A 25,482-nucleotide genomic window follows, 5' to 3' on the forward strand; every position below is an offset into this window, starting at 1 on the left:
TAATATCTATATGAATGTGGACAATGCTAGAAAGTCTTACATTGTGAAACGGATGAAGTATTTTGCTGCAACTGCTGGATAGTGGACACATCCATTCCTTGTCTCAATTCTGTGAACATGCAATGCAAGCTGCTTGCAGATCATATGGACCTTGAGCTGAGCAAAGTGATTTTAGTGCTAGTAACAGCTGGATTATAGGTTGCTGCTTAGTATGTTAAACAATTACAAGGAACAATAACATAATAAGCATATAGCAATTCAGTATAATACATTTCCTGAAGCGAATATAATTTTATGTAAATATGTAAAAAGATGAGTAATGATAAAATAAGTCACGATAAAATAAATGAAAATTATGTATTTTTAATAAGACGAAATGGTCAAACTTATGTCTAAAAGTCAAGTGTTATCTATTATAAAACATAGGGAGTATTATATCTTGTACAGGATCCACATCCTTTGTACTGCAAAAGCAACTTAGGAGCATATTACATCTATACTAATATAAAAAGCACGAGTTGTTAAGTGCAACTAACACAGCAGTTGCAATTAGCGCTTAACCCTCCAATTAGCACTTAATACTAAGATAATTTCAGTTTGCACTATATGGAGACAGAATTTCAGTTTGCACTATATGGAGACAACATCATTCAATCGGAAGGCGTCTCCTCCCCCGCCTTCTAGCGCCCCGCCTCCTCTTCCTCCTTCCGTCGCCCCGCCGCGCGCCTTCCGCCGCCCCGCCTCCTCTTCCTCTTTCCGGCGCCCCGCCGCGCCTCCTCCCCCGCCTTCCGCCGCCCCGCCTCCTCTTCCTCCTTCCGCCGCCCCGCCGCGCGCCTTCCGCCGCCCCGCCTCCTCCTCCTCCTCCTTCCGGCGACCAACATGGAGCGCTTCTGCGGTTCTGCCATCTAGGCTGAGGGGCCGGAGACGTCACCGGCGGAGGCTGTGCAGGTACGAGACTATTCCTTTTCCATATGAGAATGTACTTCACAATGTATTATGTATAACAGATTGAATGCATTATCATAATGTATTGTGCACAACCGATTGAATGATGTTGTCTCCATATAGTGCAAACTGAAATTCTGTCTCCATATAGTGCAAACTGAAATTATCTTCTGGATCAGTACAGGAATACTCCTTGATTTCCATGTATATACAGCTAGACATGATTTTTTTTCTTTTTCGGATTGCAAGGTCATGGGCGTAGTCAAGTTATCTGAATCAAATGTTAGGTTTTGGCAATGAGCAGTGTACAAATTAGCACGCACTCTGGTTCATCAGTTCATGTTTTAACCTTTCTAATTCCCTTCTTTGATCGCATATATGCACATAATATTTTCACTGCTAATTTCTGTTATTTACATTATCATGTCTTGCTGTACACCTTCTATTAATTGCCTTTTTATACTCACACTGTCATTCAAATGATATATTGTGTTTGATTTATGTATGACAACATGATTCCTCACTGACATGCGCCTAGGCCATTAACACCCGTGACCGCCGTTGCAAGGCTGGGCGCCCTAATGAGGCCGGCGCCATCAACACATGGAAAGTCTGCCCATCCTCAACAAAATGAAACCCCTGACAAGGAGAATGATGCTTCCGCAGTCACACAGCCCAGTCCACGAACCAACATAGGTACCATGTTTGTTTCCACAAATTTCTCGATATATACTCTATTAGCCATCATGTTTGTTTACAACAAAACAAGCTATGCTTGCTTTCCAGCTGCATATTTTTTTAGATTCACAAAATTTAGGCACCATGTTTGTTTACATTCAAACATTTATTAATTATTCTTGACGCCATCGTTGATGTTGTCTCTGCTGCCTCACTCCTCAGCCCATCTCACTCGCCGCAGCTCCACTCTTCATTCATCTCCTGTCATGCTGCTGTACTTGGCCAATGTGCCTATACCCTAGGTAATCAGACTCTATCTTGCAGCTTCGATTCATCATTCAATTATACAATTTGATGGTCTTTCTTTGTTGACTGCCAAACAATTCCCCTTCAGCTCACTGCCATCCTCCTCCCCCTCTGCTGTGTGGTTTGTGTAATATAGTACCAAATGTATTGCTGGAGAAAGCTTGATGTTTTGACTACCTGTTCTATCCATTTACGATGATTGATGGCACATGTATTTTAGTTATTGCCTCTACACATGAATGGCAATTATAGTAGGGGTATTCCGTGAATTAATACAGTAGGTGTATTCTGTGAATTAAGGCATGTTAGTCTCTATACTCTAGCATGTTTTCAGATGTCTATAAAGCAGTTTCTACTTTCTGCATTCAGCAATGCTGCAGTCTTTATTTCCCTATGATCAAGATGGATCAAAATTGGAATGGGATAATACAGCAAGTTTTGGAATCATGATATATCTGTCTAGACTTGTTGCTACATCTATTATATTTACTCAATGCTGCCACTAGCCCACCATGATTTTTTAAGAATCTTTTGTCGGCAAGCAAGAGTAACCTGTAAGCATATGTGATAGTGACATGTTGCTTATGCTATGTTGAAAACGGAAGCTCTTGTAAATATGTTCTAACATAGTTAATTTATGTGGATGATGTAGTGCAGGGATGCAAGGACTTTTCAGTCGTACCGCCTCTCCATTCCAAGATATTATAGTTGGGAAGTATGAGAGTGCTTTGCTCTGCTTAGGTAACTTGCACTGTTATTTTGGACATCCGAAGAAAGCCTTATAGGTAATGTATGGTAGTTGGTTTTCTTTAATTTATTCTGCCTGTATATTACTAGGACCACCTGTTTCAGTATTAAATATTGCTTATTGTCCTCTTGGATTTCTTTCTTCCAGGCATTCACAGAAGCAGTGCGTGTTTCCCAAATGGTCAGTCACAAGACTTGGTTCTTTCTCAAACTTGATTTTGTTTTACAATAAAACCAGTTGATTGATTATTTTAGCAAGGCTTCAGTTAGTGTCTATTCAGCAGGGTGCTTTACCCTTAATTCTTTTTATCTTTCACCATGAGTTGAATGAACAAATTGAATTTCTTTCATGGTCAATGCTTAGTTTTAAGTGGTTCTACAATTCGCTGCAAATTTTGCACACATGCTTGCGCACGCGGATCTGGTAGAATCATTGCAGAGCAAGGACATGGTTGGTCTGAATAATCTGTAAAGCTTTCAGGCATAAGCTTTTGAGAAAATGAGAGAGCATGTCTATAGCCCTTGTAATTACATGTCAATGATCCTGTAAATTATGATTGGTCACCACTACTGTTGTATGTGGTACTCTTATTTTTCAGAGAACCCTTCTGATAGCTCAAGAAAAACTGATCATGCAATGACTTTTATGTGTCAGCAAGTTTTGCATGCAAATAAGTATGCTGTGAGGAACAAGCATAATTAATTGTTCAGCATCATTTTCATTTACACTATAAAGTCGTTTCATTCTCAGCAGGAATTTCCTTTTATATTTATCACCATTGTAAAAACTCTGAAGATGTCACCCAGCAGTTGTCTTATATCTGCTTGCATTTGTGTCTGCAGGGTTGCAAAGGTCGAGGATATCTCATTCGATTTGCTGGCATTAGAATTCAGAACAGTTGTCTGATCACCTTCCAGTTGTCTTGCTTTCATCCTATTTCATAATCTATTTACAAGAACAAGATGAGCAAGCAGCTAATCATTTTGTTAAAATGGAGATGCAGAGATTATTTATTGTTTGCATGGATATGAATTGAATGAGGGTAATATTAATATCTTATTGATGTTCCCAAAAATGTAGTGCACAATTGTCTTACAAATGAATACATTTTTTGATATGAGGCGGTATGCATGGTGTGGAGGCGTAGGCCAACATGTACAATTGTCTGCCCACTATATGTTCGTTATAGTGTTTTGCCTTGATAAGAAATTTTGACCTTGCTGACCATTTATTTCTTTTTACAGGCATCTGATTTCTCGGTGATGCATTTATTAACGTGATTGCAGATACTGCATGTGTTGCATCTGATGTATGAGTATACTTTCCTGAAGAAGAGGTAGCTGATTTGTGTAGTTCACACAACATAAGCACCAGTTGTCTAATTCCTTGGATAAAACCATATCAACTACATGAAGATCTCGTCAGTTTTTGTTCTTGTATGTATGTTTTCCCCTCTTTCATCTATAAATATATTTATGTTTTTTAAAATTGAGCTAGAGTAAGATGGTCAATTGCTCCCAGTTCCCATGCATTCCGCTCATTTGTTCCAAGTTTAGAGGTGCTTCATCACTTCCAGATCAGCAACCTTCTTTCATATATAGATTATTTCTTTTAAATCTATTCCATTCCATTCAGTACTGGGCATATGCATTACATTAGGCACACACAGGAGACACATGCCATATATTAAGTCATGGAGTTCTGCCTTCAGATTTGGCAAGAAAAAGATATTCAGTGTGGCTTCAAGTAATCTTATGCAAGCGGGCTATAATGTTGTTATTAATTTCACTTGGAAAGAGTACTTGAGAAGATCAGGATGGTCCTCTATCTGTCCACTGAAATTCACAGTGCATGTCATGTTCAGTTTTGAGCTATTCGATGAAAGGTCTATTTTTGGAAGCCTTTTTGTTTGTTTTTTTTTGTCTGTTTTCTGGAAAGAATACTGCATATGGCTACTTCAGAGAGTGCAGGCTTTGGCAGTTTTCTTTAGGATGGGACCTGCCATAGCCATAGCCTTGATCTCCTCTCTTCAAATGGATGGTGGATGAGGTCTGTTTAATTTGCTTGTCTTAGATTGCGGGCTTACTTATGTTCCTTTTGTCATACAGTAAGCATGTAAGTTCTGGTGAAATTTTTTATCTCTAGCTGCATCATACATTTCGATCTTTCCAAATCTATAGACTCTGATTTTACCAAAAGGTGCTTGTGCTCCAGTGAAACCACTGGCCATTTTGCTGGTATAGTGATATTAGGGCCATACATGAATTAGGGTTTTGTTTTTTTGATAAACTTTGGTGATGAACTTCAGATATCTTCCTGTTACTGTATTGAAGCTGCAATCATTTCTAAATTTTTGGATCTCAATTCTTTTTCTCACGGTAGCAGTTTGGACTGTATACATGTCATTTTGCTGGTTTCTTTTGCTTTAAGGGAATCAGGGCAGGACGGAAGAAACACTATGACCATGTCCCCCATGTACGCATCAAGCTCCCAAGTGATAATCTGAATGCCTGCTCAGATCCTAGGCGCCGGCGGAATCAACCTTGACCCATCAATGATGGTCATCCCCCATTGACGATCACATGGTCCATAGAGACCATGGTGTCTTGGACACCACCATGATTTTTGACGGTTTAGACTTTGTCTCCACTTTTTCCACTTTTTTTTTATCTCCGCATTTGCTTATACTTTATAGTTCGGTATTGGATGTTCATACTCTACAAGAATTGGTCATGTACTTGAAATTTTGCACATTTGGTACTGAATCTGCACTCGAAGTGGGTTTCTTGATTTGGTTAGGTACATTGTATAAGCTAGATTTGCATTTTGTACGATTGATTAAAGAATATGGTTTGTCTATTTCCGTAGCTTCAAATGAATGATGTTTAATGCTATCCTGTTTGTAAATTTACAGAGCAATATATTTGATTGAATTTATTTTAGCCTTTTCGTGCGTTGCACGTGCATGGTTACTAGTAAATAGTAAAACATGTGTTGTCAATTGTAGAAAAACTAAACAAGTTTTCAGAGCATACAGAGCTTCCATACATAACAAAATATAGACGCTTGGGCGTGCCACTTGTATGTAATAGAAAGGTTGTCATGCTATACTGCACTAGTCAGTGATGACATTGAATATTGAATAAACACAATTGCTTAAACAGGTTCAAGAGAATCACGAATTGTAGGTTTATTGATAATTATTGTTGCAACAGGTTGAGTGTAATTATTAGTTGTAATTAACCTGTTTTACAAAACTGAAAGTGCATCTAGGCCCCTAATGATTTTCGTGATTAATTACAATGCGATTAGAGGACTAACATTTTTATTCAAGCAAATGTGAAGGTTGTTATGTCCTCGATGAGTTGTAGAGTAATGCATATCCTGCCAAATGCGTCGTCGTGATGAGATGTGGCAAATGAGCAAATGGTATATTGTACTGTTCCATGTCTTTGGGTCATTAGGAAAATCGCACTACTAAGAGGGATGATGCATCAATATGAGGAATGATGAATGTGCTCAAAATCAATTTTTAAAAGTGTTTCTCATCAGATTTCTGTGTTCTGGAAATTTTCGGAGTTAGCTGAAAAGGATTTTCAGAATTTTCGAAAATACACAAAACCACATCTCGCTTCTGGAAATTTTCGGAATTGTCCGAAAATGATTTTCGAAACTTCCGAAAATGACCGAGAAGCCAAACATGGTTCTGTATATTTTCGGACTTGTCCGAAACTGCTTTTTGGAATTTCCAAAAATGATAGTGGAGTCAAAAAAACCGTTTATGTAAATTTTCGGAGTTGTTCGAAACCCATTTTTGGAATTTTCCGAAAATGTATGTGAACCCAAAAACGCTTCTAGAAATTTTCGGACTTATCCGAAAGGAATTTTTAGAATTTCCGAAAATATCCAGAAGGTTGTTTTGGTTCTGAAAATTTTTGGACTTGTCTAAAAAGTTTTCAGAATTTCCGAAAAATCTTCAGTTGACTTCGCTATTTCGCTGTTCTGAAAATTTTCGGATATGTCCGAAATTATTTTTCAGAATTGCCGAAACTACGGAGGAGTACCCTCCCCAAGAAAGTTTCTTAGGATTATATACCATCATGGAGGAATACTCGTACTGAGCTGTCACCATAAGCGCCTCACCTCGACTGACCCTGTTAACGACCAAATTTGGTAATATCAGCATCGGAGATGAAGATGGGATCGAAGCGGAATCGAAGATAAGGATTGTTGCGGGAACAGAGTAAGAATCGGCTGGAGTGATGGTCACGATGTTGCCTTCATTAACCTCAGATAAGCCTAGCTGCTGGATCTTTTCTTTAAGAGAACTTGGACTAGCCGAGGACGACGATGCTGGTGGCTTCTCGGCCATGGAGAAAACTGCTATTGTGATTCTAACTTCTTAATGAGTCCCACCAGGCGTGCCAAAAGCGTGTTGACGTAAAACACGAGGCCTGGGAGATCTACTTAACTCCAGTGCAGGTCCAAAACTCGCCTTCGGGTATGCTAGCGTGCCAGTTGATTTGATCCTGTAATCAACAAGAAACAAAGACAAAGAAACCGCGGTTAAATCCATAAACGATAGCCGATCGGCTAGGTGTCGATGACATATCATTTATATTTGAGCCGATGTCATATATGCATCGATCGACAGTCATTAATAAATAAGAAGGAACTAAATCTTATTCGATCGGCTTTAGATATTAACGATATATAGTCCTTACATCGATATATACTTAAATCAAGTGATTGTGATAGATCGGTCGCCATGCCGAGATAGTATAAATCACTTAGATTGAAATATATATTAATAATAAGACTATATATGTTCATAGCATAGCCGATCAGATAGATCTAGCATGTATCGGCTAATACTCCGATACTACTCTATATTAAGATATTAGAGCAAGTAGAATATACTAAACAAAAGCCTAATATACTTAAATGCAACAAGATCTTAATATAAATGGCAGATTCAACATATCAATGAAGCATATAAGGGAAATATAGTTAAATCAGGTAAGATCGGCTGAAACCCCGATGCTACCCTAATCGGCAACCAAGAAGCAGGCTAGAGATTGAGATTCTAATCACGACTCATAAGATCAAACTCAACTGATGCAGCTATAAGTATGAAAAGAAGGACAATATCTAGACAATCAAGCCGTTGGATGTGTCATAGAGTGGTGGATATCTTATATAATCTAAGTCAACATCGGTATTTAACTTAATCGGCTACCTTCTATTGACAAATGTTAGCCGATTGTAGGTTAGATATCGATATCGCCAGAGATTATGTAAGGTATATGATAACTCGACGAATTACATAAACAAGATTAGAGTGTCATAAAGATGGAAGCACTAATCCCAAGAATGCAAGCCGCCATAACAAGTTTTACCTCTTGTTGAAGATCGAAACCGATGCAGCTCAACCCGAAAGTAAGAACTCGTCGAAACAAAACGAAAGTAAAAGGGTGGCGATGCGCCGAGATTGTATTGAACGTGTGTTTATTCGATTACATGGGGTTCGGGTCTATTTATACCTGAGAATTACAAGATATGTCCATACCAGACACGACTCTTATCTCTAACAAACTCTAAGATAACATAAGTCTTCGCGGCAGACTTTTGCCCAAACTTATCTCTAAGGAAATTACATAAAATATCCTAATTAATAGATACAATTGCCTTCTCAGGACTCTATCCATACGCGGCAATCATCATGAAGCACATCAACCTAAACCGACAACGTTTGCTGCATCATATTGTCGGATTCGGCTCAATCGGCTAACACAGTCCGACTCGAACTCTACCGGTCTTAGCCGTAGCCGATTCAAACTTCAGCCGATTCTTACTCTGTTTTCGCGACGCTCTTCATCTTTGATTCCGCTTTGATCTAATCTTCTTTTCCGATGCTGACATTACCAAATTTGATCGTTAACACATGCCCCCCAAGTCCGGAATATTGGATAATGTTTCGGATTTGCCATATGTCGATTCTGAGAGAAATCCGCTCTTGCCGTTTCCCGACCGTTATTCCAACGCTTTAAATACTAACCGTTACCCCCGAGAAATCACATCGTCTTCTCCCGTTTTCACCGCCGAAACCAACTCTGCTTTCTCTCTCTCCGGCGATTTCTCCGACGCACAAGGCGATCCCCAGGCGACTTCACCTCTGGCCAGATCTCCGCCTGCGGCGATGTCTTGTTCCGCCAGCCCGTCTGCCGCGCCATTAGCCAAGTACGCTGAGGTAAGTTCTCATCGGCTAGATCTCTCTCTTTTGCAACAGATTAGTTTTCTCCTGCCTTATATTGTTTTCTTCTTCTCTATTCCTGATTGCATCCGTAGCATCTGTCCAATCTTGTTGCAATTCCAAGTCTGTCGCATGACAACCACTATTTCCTTGGTCCAATTGGTGATTCCGACCCTACTGAATTCATCATTGCCGAAACCAACAGAATCCCCTTTAGATTAGCGAACCCTAATCTGAGCGATTGAAAGAACACCTTCAAGTCTTGGCCATCCCTCGAGAAAACCTCCCCTAAGAAAAGCTGGACCACTTGGTATAAGCACGTATCGGCTAGCAAGCAGGTTCATTGGGATGAAATTGGAATTGACCAGACACTCGCCCTCACTATAGCCAATTCAGCTAAGGATGAGCCCCTAATGGCAGCTGCCTCTTACTTCTGGTCCAATGCCATTAATGCCTTTTTGTTCAACCAAGGGCTGATGACCCCAACTCTGATCGACATCACCATGATCACTAGATTAGATGTGACTTCATCGGCTAACCCTATGAGTTTGAACACCAAGAACCAGTTTGATTTCAAAACCAAAAGCATAGGTGGTTGGTCTGGTTATGTGGCAGCATATATGGGCCAAGGATCTGTCACTCCTCGGGAACATGTGGCTTTCCTGCTCATGTGGTTAGAAAAATTCCTCTTCTGCGGACCAGGTTGTGGTCCCACCACCAACTGGCAATTCTTAGCCGAAGCCCTTGAAACAAAAAGGCAATTCCCTTTGGGTAAAACCCTTCTCGGCTACTTATACCAAATGTTGAACAATGCATCGGCCAAAATAGCTGTCAGCTCAGTGGTTGGAGCAGGAGGACCATGGTGGTTATTGCAATCTTGGCTAAATCTGGTAGTTATGAAAGCCGTTAATCGGCCATCTGTGACAGAAGCTGAATTTCCAAGAGCCGATTGCAGATGATGATGGAGAAGAACGCACCCACCGCAGGTGTATGTCCTATGGGGAATATGCATCCACACCAGCTGATGCAGGAGCAAAGTTATCAGCTGAGCTGCTCAAGGACTGGTTCTGCAGCTTTTATGAAAGCTTTCAAAAAGATGCACGTGTTTGGTTCTTCTATGAGAATTCAGCCGACTTGGATCTCCCATCGGACTTTAGATTCGAAAACATCAATCATGAGATATACCAAAAATCTATAGAAGTTTTCTCAACTTCAATCAGCCCATGTATCCTTCCTATTGGCATTCATCAAGGAAGAAATATACAAGTTTCTTATGAATTCTACCATCCGATGAGCTCTGCCAGACAGTTCGGAATGGGACAGCTACCGGGAGAACTCCATCGGTTTCTCCTAAGCAAACTCCTCCAACTCCTTCTGCTCCAGCCCATTTTTCAAGGGTAAGCAACCGCCTCTGATTCTTTTTGCAACTTCCTCACTTATAGCCGATTGCTCACAGATTTTATAGTTGCAGAAAAAGAAAACCGCTGTAAAGAAGAAATCGGCAGCACCATTTCCCAAATCGGCTTCACCAGTGAGATATTCTTAATTCTTTTAGTAGTTGATCCCAGCTGATTTTTCCTAATACTTATCTTTTTGCAGCCTCCTCCTCCTCCTTCTCCTCCTGTTCAGCAACTATCAAGCGATCAAACCCCATCGGCTGCAGGGAGTCACCATGTTGAAGAAGAAGTACAACCAGCCACTCCTGTCATCCCAGTAAGTCTTGTCTATAAAAATCTTGAATCGGCTGAACAACTCATTTTGATAATCAACTGTCTTCAAATTTCCTCCTGCAGGTCTTAGCCGATTTATTCTCTTTTGACATCAAGGATTACTTTGATGAGGAAGCAGAAGAAGAAACATCAAGCAAAACTCCAGCCCCTCTAAATGAAGATGTCAAGAAAATCCTTGAAGACATATGTCATCGGCTAGGGTCATCACTAGACAGTCTAGTGGCCGATTGTGGTTCAATCCGGGCACGATTTGTAGAAATCCAAGCTTTAATCCCAGATGATCTAGCGAACACCATCACTCCAGCTGCGTACCTTGAGCAACATCAATTCAAGCTGGAGAAAGCTAAGCAACGGATAGCCGATCGATGGGAGCGAAAAGACATTGAAGCCACTATCCAAGCCAATCGGCAGCTTGTACATGAAGAAAAATTCAAGCTTAATCAACTGTCTGAAGGTCCGATCAAGTCCAATATTGATCGGCTCGAAGCCCGCAAGATTGAGCTCTTGGCTCAACTTCAAGAATGTAATGCCGAACTGGACCTGGAACACAAGAAGCTAGCCGATCTCTCGCGAGTTATTGAAGAACACAAGACAAGGCTGAAATCGGTCATAAAAAACGTTGCTGATATGACCAAGTCCTTGAAAATCATCCCTGGAACCGATGCTCAAGATGCCCAAGCTATTGAGGAGGTAGAACAAATTAGGCAAAGGGCTATATCGGCTATCCAGCAATATTTGTCTCGGTGACTTCTTGTGTAATAGGCCTTAGGAAATTTTTGTAATCAGCTAAGATGCTTTGGTACTATATTCAACTGTCTTGACGATCCTTTGTGCCGATTAATATAACTTCTTAACTTGCTCAAAAATTTTCCAAATTTGCAACTTGTGTATATATGTGCCCCCCTAATTTTTACAATGTCAAAAGTATTGATAAAATTATAGTTTGAACTAAGGGCGATATAAAAATATCGGCCATTGTATATCGGCAAACCACAACCGGTTACAATATGAAAAACAACTAAGGGCAATATAACAATATCGGCCACTGTAGATCGGCAAACCATAACCGATTACAACATAAAAAAACAACTAAGGGTGATATAACAATATCGGCCATCTCAAGGCGATGCAAACACATCGGCTATCACGTATCGGCAACACTAACCGATCATGCATTAACCCAAACACTTGGGTAATATTTCTTCAAATATTTTCCATTTAGCGTTCATCCATATACTTCTCCATCGAGTCCTTGCAGCATGTATGCTCCCTTAGACACAACCTTATGAATCTGAAACGGTCCTTCCCAATTCGGCGACCACTTGGCGAATTTATTATCCCGAGTCCCAATCGGCAAAAAAAAACTTCCATACAAGTTCACCTTCCGAAAAAGTCTTGGGCACCACTTTCTTGTTGTAATGCCGAGCAATTCGTTCCTTATCCCTGGTAACCTTTGCAAGGGCCCTTAATCTAGACTGAACAAGTCTTCCCTTTCATCGGCCATGAGGTTATAATATTCATCGGCTGTTAAATCATTTTGCAATTCCGTTCTCCTTCAGCGGATTCTAACTTCCCATGGCAAAACAGCCTTATGTCCATAAACAAGCTTATAAGGCGGGACTTGGATCGATCCATGACAAGCCATCCGATAAGACAACAATGCTTCGGCCAACCGAGTATGCCATTGCCGAAGATAATCAGAAATCTTCCTCTTAATCAACTTGATCAAACTCTTGTTAGACGCCTCGGCCTGCCTATTAGCTTGTGCATAATATGGTGAGGAATTAAACAATCTGATACCTATGCTATCGGCAAACTGAACAAACTCATCGGACACGAAAATTGAACCTTGATCGGTTGTAATGGTTTGAGGGATACCAAATCGATAGATTATATGTTCTTGAACAAATTGTATAGTGTCCCTAGAATCAACCTTCTTCAAAGGAATCGCCTCTACCCACTTGGTAAAATAATCGGTTGACACCAATATAAACTTATGTCCTTTACTCGACGATGGATTAATCATACCGATCATATCAATTCCCCAACCTCTAAATGGCCATGGTTTAATGATAGGATTCATAGCCGATGCCGGTGCCCTTTGAATCACCCCAAATTTCTGACAATCTTGACACCCCTTATAATATTTGAAATAATCCTCCAGCATTGTCGGCCAAAAATACCCTGCACGTCGAAGCAACCACTTCATCTTATAAGCCGATTGATGAGTGCCACAAATCCCCTCATGAACTTCTCCGATTGCGACCTTGGCCTGATCGGCATCCAAACACTTAAGCAACACCCCATCAATTGTCCGATAATAGAGCTCATTGTCCAATAAAGTATACTTCAACGCCTTATATCGCAACTTGCGAGAAGCCGATTGAGATGGATTTTGTAAATATTGATGTACATCATACCTCCAATCATCGGATGTCAACACAACAACCTCAATTTTAACATCCTTGATCATCGGCTTATATCCCGATGCCCCTTGGGCCAAATCATTAGCTTCAATATTTTGCTCGCGAGATACATGCTTCAAAGTCACCAGCCGAAATTCCTTCATCAGTTCTTGGCACTTTTCATTATAAACTATTAACGTATCATTCTTACACTCATATTCTCCTGCCAATTGACTAATTACTAGCAAAGAATCCCCCATAATCTCGATAGCATCGGCTTCAACTTTCTTGAATAACTGCAACCCTTTGAGAACTGCCTCATACTCAACTTGATTATTGGTCGCATAAGGTTTAATAGTATAAGCAAACTCAAAACATGCCCCCCGAGGGGAAATTATAACTAAGCCGATACCACAACCATGAGTACATACGGATCCATCAAAGAATAAAGTCCATGGCACAATCTCCACTGAGCCGATTGAATCATCACGATGATCAACTATGAAATCGGCTATAGCTTGCCCTTTGACTGCCTTCGATGACTCATACCGAAGATCAAACTCAGTTAAAGAAAATATCCATTTTCCAACCCTTCCTTTCAAAATTGGAGCTGATAACATGTATTTGACAACATCGGCCTTGCATATGACAGTGCATTCGTTGGACAGTAGATAATGCCTTAACCTTGTACAGGAAAAATACAAGCACAAGCACAACTTCTCCACAGGAGAGTATCTGGTTTCTGCATCCAAAAGCCGACGACTTAAGTAAAATACAACCCTCTCCTTTCCTTCAAGCTCCTGAATTAGAACCGAGCCGATTGACTTCTCATCGGCCGACAGATATAATCTAAAAGGTATTCCCTTATGTGGAGGAATCAAAATCGGAGGAGAGCTAAGATATTCCTTAATGTCATCCAAAGCTTTCTATTGCTCTACCCCCCAAGTAAACTGTTGATCGGCTTTCAACCTCAATAATGGTGTAAAAGGCTCTAACCGTCCAGACAAATTAGAAATAAACCTTCTGACAAAATTTATCTTGCCGATCATCTCCTGCAACTTGGTTTATTTTCTAGAGGCTGAATTTTCTTGATTGCATTAACACTCCTCTGAGTTATCTCAATCCCCCTCTCATGAACAAGAAATCCCAAAAACTGACCAGCCGATACGCCAAAAGCACACTTTGTCGGATTCATTTTCAAGCCATATTTCCTTGTTCTCTCAAAAACCTTTCTCAGATCGGCTATGTGGTCCTCTATTTCCTTAGACTTAACAACCACATCATCAATGTAGACCTCAACCAACCAGCCGATTAGATCATGATATATATAATCCATAGCCCGTTGATAAGTAGCTCCAGCACTTTTTAAGCCAAAAGTCATTACAACCCACACAAATAAGCCGATTGCACCAGGACACCTAAAAGCCGTTTTATGGATATCTTCTTCGGCCATAAAGATTTGATTGTATCCCGCATTACCATCCATAAAGCTTAAAATCTTGTGCCCTGAAGCAGCATCAACTAGCTGATCGGCAACTGGCATTGGATATTCATCCTTTGGGGTAGCGTTATTTAAATCTCTGAAGTCAATACACACCCTTACCTTACCATTCTTGTTGATAACAGGAACTATACTAGAAACCCACTCGGCATATCGGCAAGGACGAATAAAACCAGCATCATATAGACGTTTAATCTCAGCCTTGACAGGTTCAAGCATATCGGCTTTGCATCTTCTCGGAGGTTGTTGATGTGGTCTAACCCCCGGTTTGATAGGTAGCCGATGTTCAACAATTGATCGGCTGAGTCCGGGCATCTCATAATATTCCCAAGCGAAGCAATCTCTGAATTCCTTTAACAACTTTATCAACTTGGTTCTGAATTCTGAAGATAAATTCTTGCTAATAAATGTCGGCCTTGGTCGATCACCTGGACCTATGACAATTTCTTCCAAATCATCGGCCGACATGAAACCCTGTCCTTGCTTGTCATCGAGATCATCTACTATGTCCTTGGTGTAGACCTTTGAACCCTCCACGATGCCCTCAAAATAATAGCTTGGGTTCTCCATCTTCAATTGGCTGTATATCAGAATCGGACACTTTTAGAAAATCTCCATCCCAAATTTTTCCAGACAAACAATCCAGATCATCCATCTCCCAGAGAGCTAAATCGGCACTGGCAACATTGACTGACCTGTCAGCTGGTACAATCTCAATCTTGTCGCCTTGCCACTGAATCAAGCATTGATGCATGGTTGAAGGAATACAACAATTAGCATGAATCCAATCCCATCCGAGCAACATGCTGTAAGAACCCTTCCCATCGATGACAAAGAACGTTGTAGGGATAATTTTGTTGCCGACGGTCAGCTCCACATTCAAAACTCCTTTGGTTTCTGATGGATTGCCACCAAAATCCTTAAGCACCATATTTGTCTTGATGAGATCCTTAGCGTCTCTGCCCAACTTTCTGAATGTAGCATAAGGCATCAAATTCACTACAGCCCCACCATCGACCATCATCTTGGACATCGGCTTCCCATTGACATAACCATTTATATACAACGGCTTGAGATGCCGATTTTCTGTACCCTCTGGCTTCTCGAAGACTGCCTGTTCTGGTGACAAAGTCAATTTAGCCGATTCTTCTTCAACTTCATCAACATTGGCCTGCTTGACCCCAAACTCTATAGGCAACATGAAAACCATGTTAACCGATGCAATTACAACACTTTTTCCTTTGGCCAATCTTTTTGCTTCATCAGCTGTGGCTTCATCGGCTGCAGGAACCTGATTCATAACACGCCACTCCTGCTTTGACTTTGTTTTCTTTAACCGATGATCGATTTCCTGTTCGACCTCCTGAAAATGCTCCCGGCTCCTCAATCTTTGAACCCTTCTCTTTTGATTCTTTGTAAAAATACCAGAAGGACACCATTGAGTTTTCCTGTTTTCATTGTCTCCTGGCTACGATCTTGGTTTACTGGACCCAATCTTTGATGAACAGGAACTCTTTTCTGCCTCAGCCGATCGCCTCTATTACATGATCGGCTTGAACTCTGTCACATCCCAAAACGACCCTAAAATATATCCTTTAAATTATGCCTAGAATAATTAAAATCCGTGTGAAAGCCTCCAAAAATTAAAATGTGCAAAGTAAAAGTCAAACAAGGCTTAGAGGATTTTTGCATATTTCCTAAAAGCCTGAAATGTGTAAATAAATTTTAGTGGAATTTTCAGAGCACAAATAATAATTAAGAAGAAATAAACAAAGTTGAAAAAGTTTTGATTTAAATTTAGTGGAATTTACGTGGAGGTTGAAGCCGACGTTTGGGAAAGCGAGCAAGGCAAGTCACATCATCCTTGAACATATTGAATCCCAGTTTATAAAGTTATTTTGATTTAAATTATTGCATTATCGCTTTATTTAAATTCCCATGTTATCACTGTTTTATTTAGCCATGCCTATTTACCTTTGTTATGACCTTATTATTGTTATTGTTATTATTACCTTGTTCACCCTAGGATAAACAAAACCCCAACTAGTGGACATTTTATTCATGGTTCCACTAGTATGAATTTAGGTAGATGCTTCGCTGATTAATAGGACAACATTAGGTGGTTTTATAACTCTAGACTTTGGGAATATTCATATCACTTGGACACCATGAAATGGTTGGATTATTGTGGAATTGGATTCACACCTCCCCCTCTATTCAAAACCCTCAAAATGGTTTTAGGCTGGGCTCGGCGTGCATGGTTTTGATGGTAGCACCTCGGCCATATAAGGACCGGTCTTCGGGCCTCTGTTGCAAAGCACTACCATACTTCCACATGTCTAATGGGTAAGGCTTAGTTTGTGGCTCAGTCTGGTTATAAACAAAAGTACACGGATGGAGATGGACGAAGTCGGGGGTCGATGGACATCTCTAGGGCAAATGAAGGCTACCACGAGCTGCGGCCCGATAGTCGAGATGTCATGGCACAGGGCCGGTGTCCTGCTGCTAGGGGCTCAGTCCTGCCTACCTGTCCCGGGGGTTCCGGCCGTAGGTGGGGTTGGGTCGGTACTCTTGTCTATGGCTAGGATGGGTTGGAAACTATGTCACGTCTTCCGACCGTATGCCGTGGTGGTATGTGGCACGTGGTCACACGTGAGGAAGATGTGTCTTGTGGGTAAAGATGTACACCTCTGATCAGAGTATAATCTATTCGAATAGCCGCGCCCTCGGTTATGGGCAAGCCGAGCAATGTACCCAAGTTAGTGTTTTAATTCTTAAAACCTGCTTAACAACTAAAATGTGGAATGGTTGGCCTGGGTTGGCTTGGGACAAGCTGGGACCCAGGGTCGGGTCGCCAGTTCGGTCTGAATCATCGTAGGCCTTGGGTTAAGGCAGGTTCGTGTGGGTTCACGGCCTTGTTTAATAATATTAAATAGTTCTAGGATCGTGTTTTAAATTTAGTTTTGAGCAACTAAGTGTCTTTAAATGTTGTTTACTGCAAAACCCTAACCCCCCCTATATTACAACTCCATTGTACTCCTTTGCATTTATTCTGCACTTATGGGTGTGTCTTGTTGAGTATGATGGTTGTACTCAGTCTTGCTCAATTTTTCCCAAACCCAGAAGAGGAGCCCCTGGATGATGAAGGCTTTGGTGTTTAGCTCGTGCCTGCTGTCAAGCGCTTGTGGTCGTCGCCCTAGTCTTCCGCTGTTTCCCGTTTGTCTTTGTGTGTGTTGGGCCTTCGCCGCCCATGTAATAAATTAACTATTTACGCTTCCGCTTGATAAACTCTGAAATGTATCAACTTCTGGTGTACCTTGCCTCCTGGGACAAGGAATAATACACGCACGTAAGGAACGCCCGTTGGGTTATTTCCGGTCATGACAAGTTGGTATCAGAGCCCCCTTGACCCTAGGACGAGCCTTAGATCCCAAGCCTTAACAATATTTTCGAAATAAAAATCCTTTCTTATTTGTGAAAATCCTCTAGTCTCTCTCTGTCCTGCTGCTTCATTTATCGTCAAAAATCTGACCTTTAAAATGTTGCTTTTCTCTTTTGTTTTTGTTTGTAGATGGCCGGCAGCATCAACCGTCGTGGTCTGGACCTGACTGGTTTCGTTTTGGAGCTGCGGGGCATGTGCGTTGTCCTGGGGTATCCGCATGGAGTGGACTACCAGGGCAAGCAGCTCCCGGAGCAGGAGGGTGACGATGCAGAGCCCCACGCTGCTTGGGAGGTCACTGCAGTGATCCTCACTGGCTCACCCGAGCGGACTTTGTTGGCAGTCACCGCGGGTGGAGATTCCTTCTCCGCCGCTTGCCAGAACGCCACACTCCTCGCCATTGGCACTCTTCACCAGCGCTACCCGGACGAGTTGCAGCACTCGCCCTACCGCTACCACCCTCGTCGCGGAGGAGCCCGCGACCACGCCACCTTCTGGGATGCTAGCGCGGAGGATGACGCTACCATCATGCACCTGGCGCGCATGGTGGAGGCGTACGACGCGGCTCGTATCGACTTCCATCAGATGGTGCGCCGTGGGTTGGTCGAGAACAACATGAAGATCCTGGAGCTGCGTCAGGAGAATCTGCAGCTGAAGAAGGACTTGGACGCAGTGGAGGCGCAGCTGTGTCAGCTCAAGATCGCCCAGGGAGAGGTCTGTCGTCCCAAGCGCCGCCGCGTCTGCCGCAGCCAGAAGATCACCGCCCGCAAGAGCACCTCCAGGCCCGAGCTTGTTCGTCAGTCCCTGGCGTGGACCTGCTTCGTCGAGACCCCTCGTGCCGAGCCCGCGCCCTTGGTTCCTCAGGAGGAGGAAGCCTCCGACGTTGGTAGCACGGAGGATGCGCTGCTGCTCACCTTCCGCCCTGGCCCGTCGCAGAAGTAGACGAGCAGTTAGTAGGCTTGCGCGTGTGTTCTTCTCGTTTGTTTTTCTGCTAGAGTCGTGTGGGGCATGGTTATACCGGTGTGTGGTATAACTGTGTCGGAGCCTGTCTTTCTTTTTATTTGCTTAAGCAACTTGAACCTTAATGAACCAATTTAATAGCAGTAATAAATTCAAGAATTATGGTAGTCGTGGGTGATTAGTTTTAATAGTCTGTTCTCTTGGCTGGTTCTGTATGGGATATTTCAGATGGTGACAACCAGGAGAAGTGCTACTACCGGTGATGGCAACCAACCCGAAGGCAGCAACCACAACAACCATGGCAGCCCACCTCCACCTTGTAACGTCCCGCCTCTCCCAGGCCGGTGATGGCAACCAACCCGAAGGCAACAACCACAACAACCATGGCAGCCCACCTCCACCTTGTAACGTCCCGCCTCTCCCAGGCCGGGCCCGCTTACATCTGATAGCTTTCATAGGTCATAGACTACCCTCACAGACCAACACATATCTTTTCTGCACACTTTGTCCTCACTCGTGTGCTCCCGGGAAGAATTTCCCGGTCGGTCACCCATCCCAAATTGCTCCAGGCCAAGCACGCTTAACCTTGGAGTTCTTTGGAGATTGGCTTCCGGAAAAGAAGTTGCAACTTGTTGATATGAGTATTCTATTAATCCTATTAAGCCCTAGGCCGGGATGTTACACCCTCGCCCCCTTAAGAGAGATCGACGCCCCCGTCGATCAACCCCAGGCCAGGAACATCCTCTCTTGGCCACGTCCATGTGTCCAGTGCCAGCGCATGTGCCATGCTGTGTAACCATTCCCGGTCTACACCAGCCATGCGCACCATGCCTGCGCAACTGCGAGAGTCGGCTCTGATACCATTTTGTAACGTCCCGCCTCTCCCAGGCCGGGCCCGCTTACATCTGATAGCTTTCATAGGTCATAGACTACCCTCACAGACCAACACATGTCTTTTCTGCACACTTTGTCCTCACTCGTGTGCTCCCGGGAAGAATTTCCCGGTCGGTCACCCATCCCAAATTGCTCCAGGCCAAGCACGCTTAACCTTGGAGTTCTTTGGAGATTGGCTTCCGGAAAAGAAGTTGCAACTTGTTGATATGAGTATTCTATTAATCCTATTAAGCCCTAGGCCGGGATGTTACACCTTGTCACGCCCGGAATTTCTATCCAAAATTCCAAACGCTTACATGTGTGTGAACCCTCGTCCAGGAATCAGCCGAGGCACACAATAACAAATTGATAATAGAGTACAATTATTACTCTAATTAATAAGCGAATAAAATGTCATTACAGAGGTAGATAGTCCCTCTCAATCAATAAAGATCTAAGCAGCGGAAAAAAATAAGATAAACGGCGCAGATGACTCCACTCCACAGGCAGCTTGACCAGGGCTACACCTAATCCTCCATACCATCAGCATCACTGTAGAACTCCTCCTCTGATGAATGATTGCAAGGTGAGTATATAACATACTCAGCAAGCCACGCAGCAAATATGCAAGTGCACAGGATAACAAAGGATGGCATAATAGGGTTTCATTTGCATAAACAGCATTTAATAAACATTTCAGAATTTAATAAAACTGTTAAGTAATAATTAAACAATATTAATCCAACGCTATACAACATACCCTGTTGCATAGGCCCAACCATTCTGAACAACCATCCCGGCTGCACAGTTCTATCTCCAAACCAGGAATGTACCATTCCAAACGAGGAGCTAATCAAATTATTACCAGTTATAGCATGTTTTATTATAGTGAGAAGTGTGAGACTAATCACGAAAGACATTGTTAGACCCGCCCATAACCGCGGGCACGGCTATTCGAATAGTTTTACTCTGGCCAGAGGTGTACCACTGTACCCACAAGACACAGCCCCACAACATGTCACCATGCGCCTCAATACCACCACGGTACCTTAGAAAGGAGCTGTGACAGTACCCCTCGCACAACACAACTCAAAGCAGTGCACCGTTCCTGGATCATAATCACCCCCTTATAAACAAGGCATGGACTCCCCAGCGACCCCCGTGGGCTTATCTCCGCCACTTCTCAGTCTGGTGCTCCGCAATGGACCATGCTATACAAAAGGTAAAGCCGTTGCCCACGCTGGCTTGTGGTTGGCACGGTTAATGTTTCACAACCGAAACTCGTGAACCGGTCCTTAATTGTCATGAGCACGACCATCAAAACCATGTGCTCACAACCCACCATTATCAAGTTTTAGTTGGCAAATTAATTAATTAACCAATCATGATCAACCATCGTGAGCTTCCATTAAATATCCATAAGTGATAGTGAAGCATGATTTATCCCATTAGTGAGCTATTGTTTCTAAGCATGGCTAAGCATCTATTATAAGCATCTAGCTGAACCAAACCAATATATAAGGTTCTAGCTAATCAAATTATAACCCATAGGAAAATAAAGTCGTCTTTGGCCATAATTAAATGGGAAAGGCTCACCACCCGGTGACATTCGAAAATAAATGCACAGTTGAAATAAATAGAGAATTTAAATATAGGATCAACATGCTCAAAGGGTTGTTTAGGATCTGTGTGACTTGCCTTGCTGGCCTCGGAACTCCTCAAATTCTTCTCCTGCGAAAACGGACTCTCCGGAAACGTCGGAATCTAAAGAGAAAAGAGCAAAAACACCAAAACAGCACATAAACAAGCATGAACAGTACATGTGGATATTTTTAACATGTAGATCTCAATTTTAGAAAAATTTAGAAACTTGAACCAACTAAATCCGAGCTCAGATGAATTAGTTATGAATTTTTAAAGATTAAATCGGATTAAAACACTTATTTAGATTTTAATTGAATTATGACAATTATTTTTGAAAAGGAAAAGGGAATTTATTGCGTCAGCGGCTAGGGTTTGCGGTGGACCGGGTGCACGGCGGCGGCTCACGGAAACGAACGGCCGAGATCGATCCATCCAAAACGGACGGCCAAGATCCCTCGGTCCACGACCGGACCACAAGAGACGACGACGATGACGTCAGCGACGACGTCACCACCGGCGGTGGCTCGGGCGCGCATGCTCGCCGGCGAACGACGGCGCGGCGGCGCGAACGGAGAGCACCTACGGGTAGCGGACGGCACGGCGAACTCACCGGTGACCAAAACGGCGGCGGAAGATGACCGGACGACGACGACGACGAGGAAGAAGCAGCGGCGACCTTCGGCTTGACGACGGCGACGGTGTTCCGGCGGTCGACGGCGACGGCGGAGGGGCGGACGAGGACGGCGACACGACGGCGACCACGATGGTGACCTCCCCGAGCGACGGCGACGACTGGAGCGACGGCGGCGCACGGCTGGAGCGACGGCGACGACGGCGGCGCGAAGCTACACGGTGCTAGGGCTCTACCGGCGACGAGAGGCGAAGGCGAGGGTGGCGACGGGTAGCGTAGACACCGGGGATCCTTTTAAAGGGGCAAGGAGGCGGCGGCGAAGGCCCACGGCGGCCGGCGACGAGAAGGAAAGTCTAGGGTTCGGAGAAGAGAGATGAATCCGATTCGAGATCGAATCCACGAATTTCCAAAGCGATTTAGATGAAGATTCCAAAAGGGAAAAGGTAGAGTGGATCACGGGGATCCTTTCCCCTCAATCAATTTCACCGAAACGGAAAGGGGCGGCCGGATTTGGAATGGCGGCGGCGGCGCGGCGCGGCTAGGGTTTCGTCGGGAGGAAGACGACGACCCTGACAGACGGGCCCCACCTGTCAGCGGGCGGACGTGCGCGCGAGCGGCGGCTGTGGACTGGGCCGACTTGGGCCGAGGAGGAGAGAGAGAGGGTTTTGGGCCGACTTTCGGCCCAAAGCCAAAAGAGACTTTTAAAAACCTTTTTCAATTTAAATTATTCATGAAATGCAATTCCATTTATTAAAAAAATACTTCCTTAGCTCAAATAAATCCCAGAAAAATCTAGGAATTATAGAATTAAGCAAAGTATTTAATGAAATTTTATCTGGCCCCATTTATATTGGAATTTATTATTTAAAATTAGATCTTCTCTTCTAGGCTTTTAAAATAAATTCTAATAATTCCAATTAAACAACAATTTATATTTTTAGGATTTTTAGGATGTGACACACCTCCTCCCCCGCCTCCACCACCACCACCAGACACCAACTCCATCCTCACCCAAATCCTCGCCCAGCAGGCCAACATGATGGCTGCTTTCCTCCATCACATCCAAAATCCGCCACAGCATAATGCTCCACCTCCACCCCCACCCCCGCAACATTCTAAACTCGCCGAGTTCCTCCGCATCCGTCCGCCTACCTTCTCTAGCTCCAATAACCCCGTGGATGCTTTGGATTGGTTGCATGCCGTGGGGAAAAAGTTAGACACCGTGCAGTGCAACGATGAGGAGAAAGTCATCTTTGCCGCTCACCAACTGCAGGGGCCCGCATCTCTATGGTGGGACCACTTCCAGGCTACGCAGCCAGAGGGGCAGCCTATTACTTGGGCCCGATTCACCGCTGCTTTCCGGAGGACCCATGTGCCCGCCGGAGTCATGGCCCTTAAGAAAAGGGAATTCCGGGAGTTGAAGCAAGGCAACCGCTCCGTGATGGAGTATTTGCATGAGTTTAACAACTTGGCCCGGTACGCTCCGGAGGATGTTCGGGAAGATGAGGAAAAGCAGGAGAAGTTCTTGGCAGGAATGGACCCTGAGCTATCTGTGCGTCTGGTTTCCGGGGACTATCCGGATTTCCAACGTCTAGTGGACAAGAGCATCCGCTTGGAAGCCAAGCACAAGGAACTGGAGTCGCACAAGCGTCTCTTGGCGAATTTCCGCAATCAACAGGGGGCTAACCAAAGGGTCCGCTACACCAATCCCTATCCAGGGGGATCCTCCTCGCAGCAGCAGCAGCAGCAACCACACTCCGCGCCCCGACCTCAATTCGTGGTGCGCGTCCCACAGCTGCAGCAACAGCAGAGTCAGCAAGGGACCCGTGCACCCCGTCCTCCTGCGCCCGTTGTGCAGCCTGGTCAAGGCCGCAGAGACGTTCAAGGTCAGCAGCGTCTGTGCTTCAACTGCTTCGAGCCTAGGCACTTTGCGGATAAATGCCCAAAGCCGAGGCGCCAGCAAGGCCAAGCGCCTCCCCGCCCCAACAACGGTGGTAAGGATGTCATTCGGGGTCGTGTGAACCACGTGACCGCCGAGGATGTGCTGACGACTCCGGACGTCATCGTTGGTACGTTCCTCATTCATTCCATCCCTGCTACCATTTTGTTCGACTCTGGAGCTTCCCACTCGTTTATATCTGTGCCATTCGTGGGGAGAAATCAATTGGGGGTAGAAAGGCTTAGGAACCCTCTGCTCATCACCACCCCTGGAGGGGTTATGACAGCAAAGTATTTTAGCCCTGCCGTTCCTATAGAAATCCAGGGAATCCCTTTTCCCTCGGATTTGATTCTTCTGGACACCAAGAACTTGGATGTGATCCTTGGGATGAATTGGTTGGCTCAATTCCAAGGAGTAGTGGATTGCGCAAGACGCACTGTCACTCTGTACCGAGGGCCAGAACAACAGGTTGTTTTCTTTGCACCCCCAACCTCTGTAGGCAGTTCAGAACTTCATCAGATAGGACTGTCAGAAATCCCCATCGTCAGAGAGTTCGAAGACGTGTTTCCGGAAGAACTACCCGGTATGCCGTCCAAGCGAGAGATTGAATTCCGGATAGATCTTGCTCCAGGAACCACTCCTCTGTACAAGCGACCCTACCGTATGGCAGCAAATGAACTGGCCGAAGTCAAGAAACAGTTGGAGGACTTGAAAGAAAAGGGGTATATACGGCCGAGCACTTCCCCCTGGGGTGCTCCCGTGATTTTTGTGGAAAAGAAGGACAAGACAAAGAGGATGTGTGTTGACTACAGAGCTCTCAATGAAGTTACTATCAAAAACAAGTACCCTCTTCCCTGGATCGATGATCTGTTCGATCAGCTTAAAGGTGCCACCGTCTTTTCTAAAATCGATCTTCGTTCCGGATATCACCAATTGCGTATCCGTGAAGAAGATATTCCGAAGACCGCATTCACCACGCGTTATGGACTGTATGAATTCACGGTGATGTCATTCGGTCTGACCAATGCTCCTGCCTTCTTCATGAACTTAATGAACAAAGTGTTCATGGAATACTTGGATAAGTTTGTTGTGGTCTTTATTGACGACATCCTGGTGTACTCACAATCAGAGGAAGACCATCAACAGCATCTCCGTCTGGTGTTGGGAAAGTTGCGGGAACATCAATTGTATGCCAAGCTTAGCAAGTGTGAGTTCTGGTTGTCCGAAGTCAAATTCTTAGGGCACGTGATATCTGCTAAAGGAGTTGCTGTGGACCCTGAAACAGTGACCGCCGTCACTGATTGGAAGCAACCCAAGACGGTCACCCAAGTCCGCAGCTTTTTGGGTTTGGCAGGATACTACCAAAGATTCATTGAGAACTTTTCCAAAATCGCTCGACCCATGACACAGTTGTTGAAGAAAGAAGAAAA

The 25,482-nt window shown here is 43.8% G+C and overlaps 1 long non-coding RNA gene across 3 annotated transcripts; it reads left to right on the top strand.

The window, feature by feature from the left end:
• Positions 1 to 654: 654 nt before the first annotated feature.
• LOC127761175 (uncharacterized) lies at positions 655 to 5,943 on the top strand. 3 transcript variants are annotated; one of them, XR_008015212.1, is made up of 7 exons: positions 655 to 948; positions 1,484 to 1,641; positions 1,846 to 1,925; positions 2,582 to 2,714; positions 2,825 to 2,857; positions 3,520 to 3,719; positions 3,922 to 5,812. It is a non-coding gene; the product is annotated as an uncharacterized LOC127761175 (long non-coding RNA). The 3 variants fall into 3 exon arrangements; XR_008015213.1 differs by having other exon boundaries at positions 2,587 to 2,714; positions 3,520 to 5,943; XR_008015211.1 differs by having other exon boundaries at positions 3,520 to 5,942.
• The last annotated feature ends 19,539 nt before the right edge of the window (positions 5,944 to 25,482 follow it).

Source organism: Oryza glaberrima, chromosome 2 (assembly GCF_000147395.1).
Source record: "Oryza glaberrima chromosome 2, OglaRS2, whole genome shotgun sequence".
NCBI classification, from domain to species: domain Eukaryota; kingdom Viridiplantae; phylum Streptophyta; class Magnoliopsida; order Poales; family Poaceae; genus Oryza; species Oryza glaberrima.